This window comes from Leuciscus leuciscus, assembly GCF_965113295.1.
Source record: "Leuciscus leuciscus genome assembly, chromosome: 17".
NCBI lineage: Eukaryota > Metazoa > Chordata > Actinopteri > Cypriniformes > Leuciscidae > Leuciscus > Leuciscus leuciscus.
Window position 1 is genome coordinate 38,241,503 of NC_138741.1, and position 18,297 is coordinate 38,259,799.

Below are 18,297 nucleotides of genomic sequence, written 5' to 3' on the forward strand. Positions count from 1 at the left end.
TACCCGTACATTCCCAGCGCACCGTGGACCGTCATAGTCATAAATCTGACCCGTCTTTTCCCAGTCAGTCTTCAAGGGAACAGTCATATACTTACGATGACTGACCTCTTCACAAAATGGGCCATTGCAGAACCCATGAAGAGTCCGACTGCGTCTGAGGTGGCACAAGTCATCATGAAAAAATTACTTGAATTCGGACAAGTGAAAAAAATAATTACAGAACAGAAGATGGAGTTTGAGGACCAGGTTGTTATTATTAATGCTAATGATAATTGGTATAATCACTGGTGTTTGCTAGTACTAGTGCTGCTTGGGATGTGCTGAAATCCTATTGCAAATTAGATTTTCACATCGTTATGAATTTATTGTGCTTAGGGCTACACATATGGAAGTAGAATAATGTCAAATATTTTTGAAATAAAAAGCCTGTTGAATTGAACTACTTGAAAAAAAATAGGCATTGCATTAACCATGCTTGCATTTTAATGCATTGTATTTTTAGTGCTGACATTTTTATGGGCTGAAATTCAACATGGTTGAATATTTAAGCTGTGAATATGTCAATTAAAAACATTTCAAACACCTTTTCATTATTAAAAATTCAATAATCCATATTCACCTTTCATATTTCACTTCCAAAATATTCAAACTGTTTAAAAATACAACCAATAATATTCAACAGGCAATTTTCGGTCCATTTTATTTCGCTTTGCAAATTCGCTTCCACAAATTCAGTGGTTCAAATTCGACAGTAAATTCAACATTGACGTCCAGGAACTGCAGGAAAAGCAGTAGATTGCCGAGCATACTCTCCATCTGCTGTTAGTCGACCTCACCATCAGATGGTGCAAAAGCGCTTGTTGTTGACGAAGACATTCATTCATAAAATGAAAATGATTATCTGTGTCAGTATATGCGGAAAAGATGATAAACACACAAAAGCTGTGTTTATGTTTCATTCAATAACTTCATTGTTACTTTCCCTGTGTATTCTACATGTCATCAGCTTTCTCTACCATGAACAGGATTATAATCGGTTTCCCTCAATACCTCATACTCAAGGATTTCCCTTCCGTTGATAGTGATATGAAAGACCAATCTTGCACCTTATTAGGGAAGTAGGCTGTAGGCTATTATATAGGCTACAGGCAAGAAGATGGACTCAGAATATGAACTTAACGCGCAAAGTTTCATGCTGAGCGTTTCGTGATTTACTGGCATAAAATCAACACATACATATATATATAGTATGCATACGTGTATTGCATTAGCTTAAACTGTCACAGCACTTGCATATTGTCCTCCTATTGTTAGTTTAACTGTAAATCGCTTTGGATAAAAGCGTCTGCCAAATGACTAAATGTAAAATTGGCTTGACATTGGACATTAGCACATTTAGGGACCGTCTCTAAAGTTGCATACAACATTGGCATACACGTTTCTAACTTCAATAGCAAACTTAAATTTATTTGAATAAATATCAAAAATCCAAAGGGTGCGCAGTATGCCTGACACTAAATGAACACTTTACAGTTGGTTTTATGACTGTAAGTCGTTCTATTCAAATGCTATCGGAGTTAGAAACGTGTATACCAAAGTCGTATACACTTTAGAGACGGTCCCTAAATGTGCGAATGTCCAACATCAAGCCGTCTTTATGCCAATCTATCACTGGGAAACGCTCAGCATTAAGCTTTACGCGTTATTCTGAGTCCATCTGCTTGCCTGCGAGTTTGGTCTTTTACATCACTGTAGTCCATTATAAGTTACGTTAAGCGTTGTATATGTCCAGCAGGGGAATCCTGAAGTATTGAGGGAAACCCTAATAGCCTGCATGCAGCACATCCACAATATAAAGTTAAGGCAACTAAACAACCAAGAGAAATATATGTCAACCTCAAAAATGTAACATTGGATCTGTACCTCCGCATCGGGGAATAACATTATAATCTCGTTCACGGTAGAGAAAGATGCATGTAGGCTACACAGGAAAAGTAACCGTGAAGACACTGAATTTAACATAAAACATCCGTCATAATAATCACAAATACACTTACATTGCTGTAAATGAGTTTTATGAATGAATGACTTGTTCTAACTGTTGCTGGTCTTCAACACGCGCTTTTGCACCATCTGATGGTGAGGTCGACTAACAGCAGATGGAGAGTATGCTCGGCAATCTACTGCTTTTCCTGCAGTTCCTGGACGTCAATGTTGAATTTACTGTCGAATTTGAACCACTGAATTTGTGGAAGCGAATTTGCAAAGCGAAATAAAATGGACCGAAAATTGCCTGTTGAATATTATTGGTTGTATTTTTAAACAGTTTGAATATTTTGGAAGTGAAATATGAAAGGTGAATATGGATTATTGAATTTTTAATAATGAAAAGGTGTTTGAATTTTTTTAAATTGAAATATTCACAGCTTAAATATTCAACCATGTTGAATTTCAGCCCATAAAAATGTAAGCACTAAAAATGCAATGCATTAAAATGCAAGCATGGTTAATGCAATGCCTATTTTTTTTCAAGTAGTGCAATTCAACAGGCTTTTTATTTCAAAAATATTTGACATTATTCTACTTCCATATACACAATATATCGAAAATAAAATCAGTATCATAATATGGCTTAGTGCGATTATTAAATAAAATAAAATTAATGAATATATTTAAAGGGATAGTTCACCCAAAAATGTAAAAATGTTTCAAACCCGTTTGAGTTCCTTTATGCTGTTGATCACAAAAGAAGATATTTTGATTGTTGTAACCAGACAGTCGTTGGCACCCATTAATTTCCATAGTAGGAAATAAAAATGCTATGGAAGTCAATGGGGACCAGAAATGTTTGTTACCAACATTCTTTACAATATCTTCTTTTGTGTTCAACAGAAGAAACTCATACAGGTTTGGAACAACATGAGGGTAAAGAAGTGAGGACATTTTTTTTTTTTTTTTTGGGTGAACTATCCCTTTAATTAAATACATTTATATTGTGTATATATACAGTGATTTATTAAATATTCAGTTTCTTATTTTACAGTACAATAATTACAGTAACACAATATATTTCTTATTTAGTTTAATATATAAATTAATAAATAATCAAAAAAAATCGCAATTATTATTTTATATGTAATTGTTTAAAAGTGGGAATGTGCCCTATGCAAACTCAGTTTTTTAAACTGTTAATTTTATGGTTGTTATATGAAAGCTCGTTTCTGCCGTGGAATAAAAAGCATCTTTTGACTTTTTTCCTCTCAATTGTGAGATATAAACTTGCAGTTGCAAGTTAGAGTATGAATTGTGAGGAAAGAGAAAATTGCAATAACCTTTACATTTTTTATTTTGTGTTTAAAAAAGCTTCCATATTACTGTAAGAGTTTTGTGTTTGTTCTTGTAAAGAGTCATTTTAGGTTGAGGGTAGATGGGGATCAAATTTAACCATGTGCTGGCCGAATTACCTTTTTTTTTAAACTGCATTTGTTTTTACAGTGAAAAGATTTTATTCGATTTTTTTAATGTTTTATTTAAAAAAAAAAAAAAAAAAGATTAGTGATGCACCGATTTTAGAGTTTTATGGCCATTCCAATTTATCTTTACAAGCAAATTGGCCGATTCTGATACCGGTTTTATTTTTAATTTTTTTATTAAATGTTAAATGTATTTGTTGTTTATTATTTGCTCTAGAACAGGTCAAACTGACCTTAAACAAAAAATGTGTAGCCATTTGATATTAGAGGCAATCACTGCATTTTAATCTAAATCCAAACAGAGATGCTACACACGAACATAAGCAGTTCTTTTTTTTATTTAAATTAGATTTGTATAATTTCAAGATTTATAGGAAAAACAGAATGGTCCGAACCAATGGTCCAAACGTAGCTATTCAAATAATCAGGTGAACATTCCTGGATTTCTTCATATCGCAATATATATTGCAGAAAAAGTAAATATTGCACTGTCAGATATTTCCTCCCAATACTGGGCAGCCCTAATTGTGCTTTATATACCTACTGAAAACAGGTGAACGAGGTCATATTTGAAGTCTATGGTGTGTGGAAGTGTCTGACATCGGGTTACAACTCCCAGGCGAAAGAGCTAGTAAACAGGACCAATAAAATCATCAAGAGGACATTGCCGAAGTATTGCAATGCTGAGCAGAATGACTGGGACGAGCGCCTGGGTACAGTCATGTACGCCATCAACACCTTAGCGCAGGTTTGTTACGCTACAACAGAGTCATTATTATACATTGATTAGCAGGATTTGTTCGTCATTTGAGCAGCATTTTGTGTTTTCAGGGCTCTACGAAGGTCACACCGTTCTTTTACATGTTTAACCGCCATCCACTTCTTTACAAAACAGTCGAGGCAATGCATGCAGACATTGTCATTAACAATCCAGAGCTCGGCACTGTAACAAAGATTGCTGAGGTGTTGCCAAATAATGCTAAGGTAAGTCACTTGTGTTTGGGTAGTTGTGATGTTCAGCACTTTGTTTAAATCTGTACGTGTGGAAAGATGTAGGCTATATTCTGTAACTGGTCACCATTTCTTTTAACAATTTTACTGGGTTTTTCTTCATTCAAATGGTCCTACGGTATTACAAATGATCCTTTAGGAGTACAAATATTCCTCGTCTCAGTATGAGCTTATGAAAACCACACAATAATTACAATACAGAACAATAGCGGTTATGCGCGTCACCGTTGGCTGGAGTGACTGCGGTCACACACACCGAGCGGCAGAAACACTGAGTGGCAGCATTGGTTTTCAGCGTGAATGCAGAGAAAAACACAAAACGCATCTAAAATGGGAAAGAGCTTTGAGATTGACTTTACAAATAAATCTGAGGTATGTGTTTTTGTGAGGTAAAGAAATTTGCAGTAAACATGCAAAAAGTTTTTTCCAGGAGTGGATGCCAAATATTTCCTGAAATTATGAAATTACTGTTACAGATTTGTATCATTAACCCTTTTAAACCAGCTGTGTCATCGGCGACACATACAAACAAGCTGTATTCATTTTACCATAACTCTTCAACCGTTTGCACTATCAAAACCATTCAAATTGCGCCTGACAGTAGACAACATGCGCTTTTTGGCAATATACGGCTTATTACAGTAATTTCATGCTTTCAGTCAGCAACTGACAGCAGCTTTCTGGCAGAGCGGGAACAGAGAGATACGAAGCGCGGCAGGTTAGTGTGTTCTGGATTGCATAAAATAATAAAAGAAATGAACAAATACATGGCGAAAGAAGTGGTAGACAGCAGAAGAGGGGATTGGGATGATTTTTAATGAAACTTGGGAGGCGATTGGCCGTTACTCTTTCACGTATCTTAGCATGTGGTGTGTGCTCGCCTATGTATGCATGCATTTGTGTGTGTGTGTGTGTGTGTGTGTGTGTGTGTGTGTGTGTGTGTGAAAAAAAGTGTCCTAAATGAAAACTCTGCAACCCATTGTCACAAAAAAAGACTTGTATGTATACATAGCATAGCATTGTTGTATATATAGCAACAGCGCCCGAGATCCGCCCACAAAGTTACTTGCGTTTCGCGTTTGATACTTGCGTTTCAGATCGTTAAAATAGGGCCCCTAATGTTTTAATTAATATAATTTGCGATACGAGTTATATGTTCATTCAATGTTTGAAGTATTTTTTACATTAATAGCCTATTATATTAACAATATTGTTAATATATATTAACAATATTGTTAAAATATATTAACAATAAAATGTGCTTTTGAAGCTAGTTGTGTCTGTTTATTGTCTTAAATATTCATAATGTCAAGGGCAGCAGACATGGTCATTCGGTAAAACCGATATAGTAAATATTTAAATGGAATAATATTGTTTATAATAACTAAAGGGACTACAATAATACAAATATAAAGCAGACAAGGCTTTTTATTTTTATTTTTATTTTTTTTTTACATTTCCCCTTTCCTCCTTTCCCTGTGCAATGTTTTATGAATATGTTGGAGTGTTTAGAGTAGTCCAATAAAATGATTACATTTATGAGATCAGTGATAATTTTATTTAATATTTCTTCTGTGGTACACACTATAATACTATCTCAACATCAATGTCAAATCATTTTTTTTCATGAATAATTATTTGCAAATTAATAATTTTAGATATATTCATGGTTAAACCGAATGACTTTTTTGGTGACAAATTTTTCCATCTTGTAAAAAATGACAAAAACAGTGTTAATTGATTGTACAAACCACAAAATCTTATTAACACCTAGGTAAACAAAAAAATGGTTTCAAATATAGTTATATCTCCATTCTACTTTTTTACACTTTTAAAAACCTTATTCATCAATGACCCATATATGTATATAGTTCATTTTTCAACTTAAAAGTGTTAGTTTCTTTCGTTCGTGATTTTTCTGGGTTTTTTGTAAATAAAAATCGGTATATTTATTCTCTTTTTTTTTTTTGGGTCTATTTAAATTCTATTTACAAACTCACCACACACAGTAATGGTCAATAACTGTAATTTGTTGAAAGCAAATTTTTTTCTGAAAAAGATGACACCTTGCACATGAAGATAGCACGTTGTTTTAGAATTTTACAGTCAAAAAATCTAAATACGTGAAAAACACCTATTTTAGCTTCAGGTTCTAAAGGGTTAATATTTTACAATAAAACTTTAGACCTTTCTAATGATTTATTGGAAAATGGAGCTGTATTTTCAAATGCTCAAGCAAAACAGATGGATTTCATTTGGATCGGGATTAATGATATTGGGCTGTATAAACAAAATTGACTTAATGTTAAGCAAGAGGTGTTATGTTCCTGAAGTCTGCCATTTTGGGCAAATAAAGAAAATGTTTGTCTGAAAACATTTCTTGCTAACGTTTGCATTTCGTGTGCCCTGTTTTGAACATTAATGTCCTTTGTCAGTCACATGCCTGTTTAAGTGGTGAACTGCACCTACTTGTGGTTGTTTTCAGAGATGGTAACAGACATTTTATTCTTGTGCAACAATTCTGTGTTCTGTGCTACACAACTTTGAATCTCTGTTGCACCAGTGCTATGTGCAAACAAATGTTTTTTTCTGGTACATTTATAACGGCTAAAAATAAATATAAAATGCTAAAAAAAAAAACACAATCTAAATCTTCCTTGTTTGTATTTCTTCTGTCAGGTGTTTAACACAGAAAAAGCTCCAGGGAGGCAAGAGCCTTTTCAAGAGTCCCACGAAAAGAGAAAATCATTACATTTCCATGAAGGAGAGGATGTACTGTTTGAAAACAAGAAAAAAACAGAACACGCATGTGTGGAGAGCGGCTTGACCGGACCGTTCCTGGCGAGAAATATTTCAAGCCAAGGTCAGGTTGCATGGGCAGATGAGTCGGGCCGCATTGAGAAAGCAACCGTGTCCCGTCTGAAGACATGCTTCAAATGCGAACATGAGTTGGACGCTGGGACAAAAAATGGTGAGTCAGAACTTGGCTCAAGTTTTATTAAAATTCTTTGTATTCAAATTGTCAATCTAATTTATTTTTTAACAATCTCAGTTCATACCACTGACCACGACTACAGTAAGAAAGCAGAGGTGGCTGCTGATGGTGATGATGCATCAGTTTGAGGTATGTTGTTTGAAAGCAAAGTTCTCAATTTACAAGCACATTTGATCAAATCAGATCATCCGAATCTGAATGTATAAATATATAAAATATATAAATACAAATCTGAATATATATATATATATATCAGGGTTTTTCCTGGCTCAAAATGAGGCGGAGGTGGTAAAATCCTAATAATGTAATAATAAGGTAATAAAAATTGTATTTTTCGTAAATCATAATATAGCCTAATGTGTTTCCCACATTATTTTTGTGGGTGGAGCTTGGTACCTCTAGGGGGGTCCGGGGGCATGCTCCCCCTGAAGAAATTTTTTGTACATTTTAAAGATAAATTCATTAATCTGGTGCACTTTGAGTCACCCCAATCCACTGTTAAAAATAAATAATCCACCTGCAAACCGCCCATAATCTTTGATTTAGATATCTGCATCTGATCATCATATTACAATTATTCATATTCTCAGTGTTAAGCATGAATGCAAATGCATGAATTAGTCCTTGATGGTAACGTATCACACTGAATTTGGCTAATTAAAAATGAATATTTATTTAAAATAAAAGTTCTCCTTTTGGCAAAATTACATTTCCTTAATAGCCTAAACAGAGGCTTTACTCCCTTTAAACTTAAATTGTCAATGTTTCATTACATCACTGTTTGAAAACACTCAGAATAATTTTTTGTACCTTTTATAAAGGGCATTTTTTCCATAAATGTTTGCTCCATTTCTCATTTCAAATTCTTAAATTTGATCAATATATATTAAATTAAAATAATAAGACACTTGGCTGTTACCAATCAAATTAAATACTTTACATTTAAAAATTATAACTGTATTAAATGAGATTATTTTAAATATTTTTGAATATACAAAAAAGGAATGTTGAAAAGAATGATACTTTGAAACTAAACCGCCAGTAGGAGGCGGCAGTCGACCGTCTTAATGAGCGAGCCATTCAGTCATTAATTCAAACGATTCGTTCAAAAGTCTGATTTATTCAGAACGAGGCAGTTTATGAATAGGTAATTGAATCTTTGACTCAACCCATTCGTTCAAAACGCTGAATCATTCAGTAATGAAACACGGCTGAGTGTTGCTGTGAGATGCGCGATGGTTCTGCGGTGATCTTTGTTTGGAACTATTTTTGCTGCTGAAACAGAACAATAACAGTCATTGCGTCTAAAATGTAAGTGACTTAATTTTAACTATTTGTTTATTGAACTCTTATGAAATCAGTCTCGGTTTCAGTCTTGATGGCATTCAGGAAAACATCACTCAGGTCGTGTGTAGCCTAGGCTATATATTGTTTCTTAACTCTGTTATAAATAACAGCGCGAGCCTCAACAGCGCAACTTTGTTACCGTCAGTAGCCTACTTACATTAAATTAAATAAAACAGAATCATCCTCACGTTTTCGGTGATTCCTTAGTTATTTTTTTATTTTTATATTAAAATTTGTTTTAATCAGGGCATTTGTCCTGATGGGCTACAATTCTCTCTCGCTTTTCCCTTCAAATAAAAAAAAACACACGTGTCCCGGACACATTCTATGGTCCCGGACAAGCGTTATTGTCGAGTCCTGATATGTTTTCCTTGATTTGTTTTCCCTGAAGAGAATTACATTGTTGAAAACGAAAGTAGAGTGACGCACGTTCATTGCGTTTCAGCGTGATGAGAGTTCCGTGTCTTTATTAAACTCAACACATTATATCTGTCATCCACCCTCGAATAATTGGAATGGAATGTTTTTTTATTAGGCTACTTGACCCGCGGACCGCGCAGCACTATACGGTTTGAGAATGGACACAAGCAGTAACCGCAACAGAACCGTCACGGTGGAAAAAGTGTATCTGACCATGACTGTCTGTCCGAGTTTTGTCGAGAGCCGGAGGCCAGTGTTGCCAACTATTTTCAAAGGAAAGTAGCTAACGCCTCCCCTAAAAGTCGCTAAATGTCGCTAGATGACGTCATACATCAATTAGCATATTCATGACGTCATCGCGGCGTACTTAAGTTCTGCCTGCCTAATGTTTTTTCTCGTTAAAATCATGCTCACATACTGTATTTTAATATAACATAATATAATATAATATAATATAGCCGAATGTCCAATAAAGCTGAACATTCTCATTTACTATATTTTTTTGTCAGACAATAGAACGAGTAGCTATTGAATGACTATTTTTTATATGTGTAAAATTATCTGAATTGAGAGAGTTCGGGAACTGGGTGAACTGTGATAGTGAGTATTACAAGTGATAAGCATAAGTAATAAAATAAAATGGTCAAACTAAATTCTTTAAATATAAAACAAAAGATAAGTGATAAGTCCGTGGAAACAACACTGCTCATTCACGTCTGTTAGCTGCCGTGCTGCTGCTCCTCTCTCAGCCATTCACTGAACAGGGTAGACGCAGAGAGAGGTGTGTGACGGCAAGGAGAACGCAAACCTCGCGCTCGCAGGGCTGTGCTGGCAACATTTGGAGGTTACTGAGGTTTGTCCAAAAAGTAGCTAGATTTGTCGCTTGTCGCTTTTTTGAAAAAATGTCGCTAAAGGGGTCTGAAAAGTTGCTAAAAATAGCGACAAAGGCGCTAAGTTGGCAACACTGCCGGAGGCGGCACGAAATTTGACGAAGGCGGCCGCCTCATAATTCTCTATGCAGGAAAAACCCTGTATATATATATATATATATATATATAGTTAAATGCCTGAATATAATATAATATATAAATGTAAACCATGATAAATAAATGTAAATCTGAATGTATAGTTATAACGATGTATAGAATGTATAGAGTCCAAAGATGAAGATAAGTCAAAAGTTCTAATCCAAAGGTATTTAATAAAAGAATAAACCCAGAATAGCCAATGGGACTATTTGGTATTGAACAGGCAGATGCTGCAGCAAAGAAAATCTCTGTCTCTGAGAATTACAGATTCCCTCATTGGATCTCAAACCTATACTAAACTTGAGTGTATATACAAAAAATTACAAATGGAATGGGACAACTGCATTAAAGGGATAGTTCACTTTGAAATTAAATTTTGGTATGTTTTAGCTTACCTCAAGGGCATCCAAGATGTAGGTGTCTTTTTTCCGCAGTAGTTTCAATTTTGATATTTTTAGGTCAAACCGTTCTTGTCTGTCAGTCATATTATGCAGGTCGATGGTCACTGTCTCAAAGAGCATGCACAGAGTCCAAATTAAAACAATTCCCCATCGTCCAAATTAAACAATTCCCCATCGTAAGTACACATTGATGTCCCAAGACACGAAACGAGCGGTTTGTGTGAGAAAACGAACAGTATTTATATCGTTTTTACCTCTTGAACACAGCTGCGTCCAAATGATCTGAGAGCGCGGGCGGGTATAGACATATACACTAGATGTCGCATTGGCTACCGAGAAACCGTAGCCAATGCGACATCTAGTGTATATATCTATACCCGCCCGCGCTCTCAGACTTGGACGTGTTCAAGAGGTAAAAACGATATAAATACTGTTCGTTTTCTCACACAAACCGCTCGTTTCGTGTCTTGGGACATCAATGTGTACTTTAATTTCAATGAGAAATTAAAGTCTGACAGAAGATTTCAAATTATTAATTTGATCTGTTCATCTGGATGAATGAATTAACTCATACATCCTGCTACATGCTATAGTGAATAAATATTTGCAGGAATTTACCACACTATAAGAGTGGAACTTGCGGAATTTACGAGTAAAATACCCGTCCAGGTAGTGTAACCATTGTTCCTTTAACTTTGAACTGCGAATTATACTTTCATGAGTCTCGGGGGAACATTTAGTGCCTAATCTATCTTTTTGTATCCTGTTCCTTGTTTGTGAAGGACAATGATAGCTTCTCTTAAATTTTTGAACCATTCTTTGCCATATTTCTAACATGCAGTCAAACGTTACACTCATAAACCTAGCCAATTCAGATATTTTATGTGTTCTAGCTCAAGCACACCTGGTGCAACTAATGAAGCCCTTGATGAATTGTATAATGTGTGCTTGAGACGACACCTGTTTTGCAGATTTGTGCTGTTGTGAGGGATTCTGTTCAGGGGGTTGAATAATTTTGAGACTGCGGATGTCATTAAAAGTTGCATTTTCAGTTGAGTTTGGGGAAACTACTTGAAACATTTTTTCCCTTTCAGTCGGTCACTCTCGACATCAAGTCTGATGACCGACGGATAGGAATCTTGCTAGAGAGGCCAATCTACTTTGAGTGTAACTAAAACGAGGCATGCGATAATTGCATCAGCTGCGCTGCATCGCGGCACGTGCATATAATGAGTAGCAGGTGCATCGCATCTTCAGCCTTTCGCTTCGGAGCCGAGCGGTTCATGTTGTCTGCTCTCTGCAACAGTGTTCTTTAAAGGAACACTCCGACTTTTTGAGACTTTAGCTTATTCACATTATCCCCCAGAGTTAGATAAGTCCATACATACCTTTTTCATTTCTGTGCGTTCTGTAAGTGTTATTTGACGCACCCACCGCTAGCCTAGCTTAGCACAAAGACTGGATGTAAATGGATAGTGTTAGCATAGTAATCCCAATAAGTGACAAAATAATTCAAACATTTTCCTATTTACATGTTGTGATCTGTATAGTCACAGCGTGTACAAAAAACAAGGCTATATGAGACAGAGACCATTTTTAATCGTATAAATACTGGGAACTATATTCTCACTCGGCGTAGGAGCACAGCTAGCGTTACTTGGGCGGAGTGGCTACTTGGGCGGAGTGATCAGCGCAGCACACGAGACGCCCTGTTCTGTTGATGGTTCCGTAAACAAAACAAACGTGACTAACTCGCTAGACGTGACTCATGATCATGGCTGACTTTGAGGAATTGTCAGACTCAGAGGAATTTTACTGTGTATCAAACCAAGATCCCGAACCATATAGGTTTGAGCCAGAATACACAGACGAGGAGTTACAAACTTTGGAAGCTGTAAGACAAGATGTCGAACAGATTGATGTCGAAGGGAGAATCAGAACGAACACGGACTGGTGGTGTAAATGTGGAACATGCCAACCTATGCCCACAGAAACCGAGTGTCTTTGTTGTAATGAATGGGACCGGGTATTGCCATCAATGTCAAGGGCTGATGACAATCAAAATATTTGCGTCACTTCCACGGAAGATTTCTCTGCCCTAATACACCCGGCAGTTGTCGTTTTTTTTCCCAATGTGACAAGATCAACTGGAAGAAACGCCCCATGCCGAGTGAACCTAATGGTCAGCTGTCCACCAAGTAAGTGATTTTGTTATAATGATCATTCATAGTTCAATGAAATTGTAGTATTGCCATTGCATACAGTGTGTCTCGTGTGGGCGTCTCGTGTGCTGCGCTGATCACTCCGCCCAAGTAGCCACTCCGCCCAAGTAACGCTAGCTGTGCTCCTACGCCGAGTGAGAATATAGTTCCCAGTATTTATACGATTAAAAATGGTCTCTGTCTCATATAGCCTTGTTTTTTGTACACGCTGTGACTATACAGATCACAACATGTAAATAGGAAAATCTTTGAATTATTTTGTCACTTATTGGGATTACTATGCTAACACTATCCATTTACATCCAGTCTTTGTGCTAAGCTAGGCTAGCGGTGGGTGCGTCAAATAACACTTACAGAACGCACAGAAATGAAAAAGGTGTATGGACTTATCTAACTCTGGGGGATAATGTGAATAAGCTAAAGTCTCAAAAAGTCGGAGTGTTCCTTTAACAAGCAGCTCTTTTTGGAGAAGCTCTCTCCTCGTCAGTGTTGGAGAGACAGTGTTGCAGCGGGGCTGGATTTCCTCTCGTTCCTCTTGTTTTTTTTGTTGTTTTGTTTTTTGTTGTTGTCTAAGCACACCATAGGCTGCACTAACCCTATCTGTGTTGCTGCGGCCGTTCCCCTGTGTGCTTCAGCACTGAGAGGCAGCAATTCTCTCAAAGAGTTTACACAGGTTTCAGCTTGCATCTTTTTAAAGATGACATTCAACCCGCGTGTTTCTGGATGCGGTCGTTATCTGGCGCAGAGGGATGGTCATGATCGCTGTGTCACATGCCTGGGCTTCAAACACACTGAGATTGCGTTCTTGGATGAGTCATGCATCCATTGCAGGAAGATGACCATCGCAGAGTTCCTTAGGGGAACCAACTCCCTAGCTCCGCAGCCAGTAGAGTTGCTTCAGGAATGCGCTGGACCATCTGAAGGCGTTATACCAGCCATATCCTTTGGGGCTTCTCCCGACGATCAGATGTTGATCACTGCATCGGAGGGTGAACCAGACTCCTTTGGAGATGACGATTTGGCTATGCTGCCTCCTTTGGGAACCATAGTGCTGCCCAAGTCAGACCCTGAGATTATGGCTATGCTTTCCAGGGCAGCTGAGAGGATTGGGCTCGAGTGGAACCCATCACCGTGTCCAGAGCCCTCACGGCTGGACGATAGGTTTGTCGGCGTGGCCCGTGCTGGTTCTTAGTCCCACGAGGTCCACGAGGAGCACTCGTCGGATTTAACCGGCGAGGCTTACCAGGCCTGTGGGAAAGCTGCCTCTGCCATACACGCCATGGCGTTGTTGCAGGTCCATCAGGCCAAGGCATTGAAGGACCTGCACGAGGGTGGTCACAACCTAGAAGTTCTGCACGAACTTTGTACCGCGACAAACCTCACGCTTTGTGCGACGAAGGTTATGGCGTGGTCGGTGGGTTGTGCGATGTCCACATTAGTGGTCCAGGAACCAACTCTGGCTGTGTCTGGCCGACATGAGGGAAACCGACAAGGTCAGGTTTCTTAATTCCCCCACCTGCCTCTCCGGCGACGCAGTTGAGAGCTTTGCCCAGCATTTCTCAGCCGTCCAGAAGCAGACTGAGGCTCTCTCACACATCCTGCCCTGGTGGTCCGCTGCTGTTTCCGCCGGCTGCATCACCAAAGTCTACTCATCAAACCATCAAATCCCGCCAAACCAGCCGGGAAGCGCAAGGGTAAGAGACTCTAGGACGGGTGACCCAGAGATAGAGGGGATTGCTGTTCGGGAGACTGTGACCACACCCCCGGAAGAGGGCCGGGTGGAGAATCTTGTGCTCCGTTTTGTTCATTCTGGTGCTTTGAGCACTTCAGAGCGCGCACTTTGGTCCTTTTCATTCAGCAGATTTAAATATTCTGTCTATAAAGACTGTTGCTGGTTTCAGTGGTCTCCATCAAGAGGGTAGGGGACCTGCAGGCATCTTCATTCGACGAATCGGGCCTAGAGTTCATACCGGGCAAGACCCCGGCCTGGCTATGTGCCCATGGTTCCAGGCTGCGAGCTTACTCAACAAAAAGTGTTGCATCCTCCTGGGCGTTGGCGTGGTGTCTCGCTAACAGTTATTTGTAGAGCTGCGGGCTGGGCGGCACCCAACATGTTCGCTGGGTTCTATAGCCTACGTGTAGAGCGTTTTCTGTGGCGCTTTGGTAGGGGATTCCTGTTAGTCGGTCATCCGAGTGACCGACTGATAGGGAACGTCTCGGTTACGTATGTAACCCTCGTTCCCTGAAGAAGGCAACGGAGACGTTGCGTCCCGTCCCCACATCTACTGTGCCCCGCTGGGGCATCTACTGTGCTCCTCAGCGAAAACCTTAAGATGCGATGCACCTGTTGCCCATTATATGCACGTGCTGCGATGCAGCGCAGCTAATGCAATTATCGCATGCCAATGTGCATTGGCTCCTTTTAGTAACACTTGAAGTAGACTGGCCACTCTAGCGAGATTCCTATTTGTCGTTCATCCGACGTGACTTCTCCGTTCCCTCCTTCAGGGAACGGGGGTTACATGCGTAACCGAGATGTTGTGTTGAGCTATTTTCAATTACTTTTGTATGATTTGTTCATTGTCTGTAAATTTTGCCAATAAACCTTATTTGCAATGGGGGTGGGATCATTTTAATTACAACTGTACAGTGGGGAGAACAAGTATTTGATACACTGCAGATTTTGTAGGTTTTCCCACTTACAGTGCCCTCCACAATTATTGAACCCCCTGGTAAATATGATCAAAATTGGCTGTAAAAAATAAATCTGCATCGATTATCCTTGTGATCTTTCATTCAAAAAATGTGCAAAATTCTAACCTTTCATTGAAGTAAAAGAATTGAAAGTGGGGGGAAAATCACATTATGAAATAAATGTTTTTCTCCAAAACACGTTGGCCACAATTATTGAAACCCTTTTATTAAATACTTTTTGCAATCTCCTTTTGCCAAGATAACAGCTCTGAGTCTTCTCCTATAATGCCTGATGAGTTTGGAGAATAACTGACAAGAGATCAGAGATCATTCCTCCACACAGAATCTCTCCAGATCCTTCAGATTCCCAGATCCATGTTGGTGCTTCTCCTCTTCAGTTCACTCCACTCATCAGGTCAGGGGACTGAGACGGTCATGGCAGAAGCTTCATTTTGTGCTCCACAACAAATTTTTGTTTTGATTTTGATGTTTGTTTTGGATCGTTGTCCTGATGGAAGATCCAACCACGGCCCATTATAAGATTTCTAGCAGAAGGCATCAGGTTTTGATTTTTTATCTGTTGATATTTGATAGAATCCACAATGCCATGTATCTGAACAAGAAGTCCAGGACCTCCAGCAGAAAAATATGCCCACAACATTAAAGATCCAACAGTATATTAAATTGTACACATGGGGTACTTTTTATCCTTGTGTTCACCAAACCCATCTAGTGTGTTTGCTGCCAAAAAGCTCTGTTTTAGTCTCATCTGACCACAGAACCCTGTGTTGTTTGAAGATCCAGTCGTGTCTGACAATTAAATTTGCTGGAATTTGTTTTTGGATGAGCGAGGAGGTTTTTTTTTAAACCCTCCCAAACAACATGTGGGGATGTAGGGGTTGTTTGATAATTTTTTTTTTAGGCTTTCTGACCCTAAGACTCAACTAATCTCTGCAATTCTCCATCTGTGATCCTTGGAGAGTCTTTGGCCAGTCAAACTTTCATACTCGCCGTGCATTAAGACAGTATAGACACACGTCCTTTTCCTGGCAGATTCATAACATCTTTAGTTGGTTATAACTTCTTAATTATTGCCCTGATGGTCAAAATGGGGATTTTCAATTCTTTAGCTATTGTCTTACAGCCACTTTCTAGTTTGTGATGCTCAACAATCTTTTGCTACGCATCAGAACTGTATTCTGTGGTTTTACTCATTGTGATGGATGATTAAGGGGATTTGGCCTTTGTGTTTCCTCATATTTAAACTCCTGTGAAACACGAAGTCATAGCTGGACAGTTTCATGTTCCTAGTCACCCTGGTGTACTAAAAAAGGTAAATATTAATGGGAATATACTTCAGAGATATTTTACTCGTAAAAAATTCTAGGGGTTTCAATAATTGTGGCCAACATGTTTTGGAGAAAAACATTTATTTCATAATGTGATTTCCCCCCACTTTCAATTCTTTTACTTCAATGAAAGGTTAGAATTTTGCACATTTTTTGAATGAAAGATCACAAGGATAATCGATGCAGATTTATTTTTTACAGCCAATTTTGATCATATTTACCAGGGGGTTCAATAATTGTGGAGGGCACTGTACAAAGCATGTAGAGGTCTGTAATTTTTATCATAGGTACACTTCAACTGTGAGAGACGGAATCTAAAACAAAAATCCAGAAAATCACATTGTATGATTTTTAAATAATTGATTTGCATTTAAATGCACAACATTTAGTAAAACCTGCAAAATCGGCAGTGTATCAAATACTTGTTTTCCCCACTGTATATATATTCAGAATTGTAACTATATATTCAATTTCATATAATTATTTCCTTTCATGTTACTTTATTTGTACCCATAGGTAGATTTGTTTTGCAATGTCAGAGTTATCCACACATTTAAGAAACAAACACAGACAATAGACATTAGACAATATATAAACATCATAAACCAATAAATAAATAAAATAGATAAATAACATTCCTCTGTGACATCTATGCATTTTGTTCCTCTGAACGATGGCTGCTGGAACAAAACTATTTTGATACCGCTTTGTTCTGCACTTTGGGACTATAAACCTTTGTCTAGAGGTATGAAGATGAAATTCACTGTGCAAAGGGTGTGAATCATCATTTAATATTGAGCCAGTTATCCACTATAACTGCCTGGTGTACAGGGATACTGGGTTAAGCTGTGACACACCAATCAGCTTACTAGACCGTTTAACAATTTTATTTAGTTTCTGTTCTTTAAGGATAGGTTCCTAAACAATGACACCAAAGAGAAGGCATGGTAGGCATGGTAAAAGCATGGTAGAATGCGACCATTAAGGTTTTGTCATTGTTAAAATAAGACTTGTTTTTTTGTTTTGTTTTTTCTCAAACAAAACAAGCGCTGGTGCCCCTTTTTGCACACAGCTTCACAATTTGCCTCAAAGTTCAGTTTTGAATCGATAATTGTCTGAAGATATTTGTAAGATTGGGTACATTCAACTGTTTGATCTTTAATGGATGTGACTTCATGCGTGTGGCCATGTTTTCTGAAATCAATGATCATACTGTATGTTTTGTTTTATATTATACGTTTAGTCCTTCATAGTGTGTTTATATATCCCATGTTTTTTGAGAATTAATTTGGTTGAAGAATGCGGTTGTCACTCCCATAAAATACTGAACGTGTGTATAGAATGGGATTAAGCACTA

General features: G+C 38.0%; 1 protein-coding gene across 1 annotated transcript in view; it reads left to right on the forward strand.

Moving 5' to 3' along the window:
• The window catches only part of LOC309479447 (uncharacterized protein), a 148,951-nt gene that overhangs the window by 90,529 nt on the left and 40,125 nt on the right, over positions 1-18,297 (forward strand). The window lies entirely within an intron of this gene.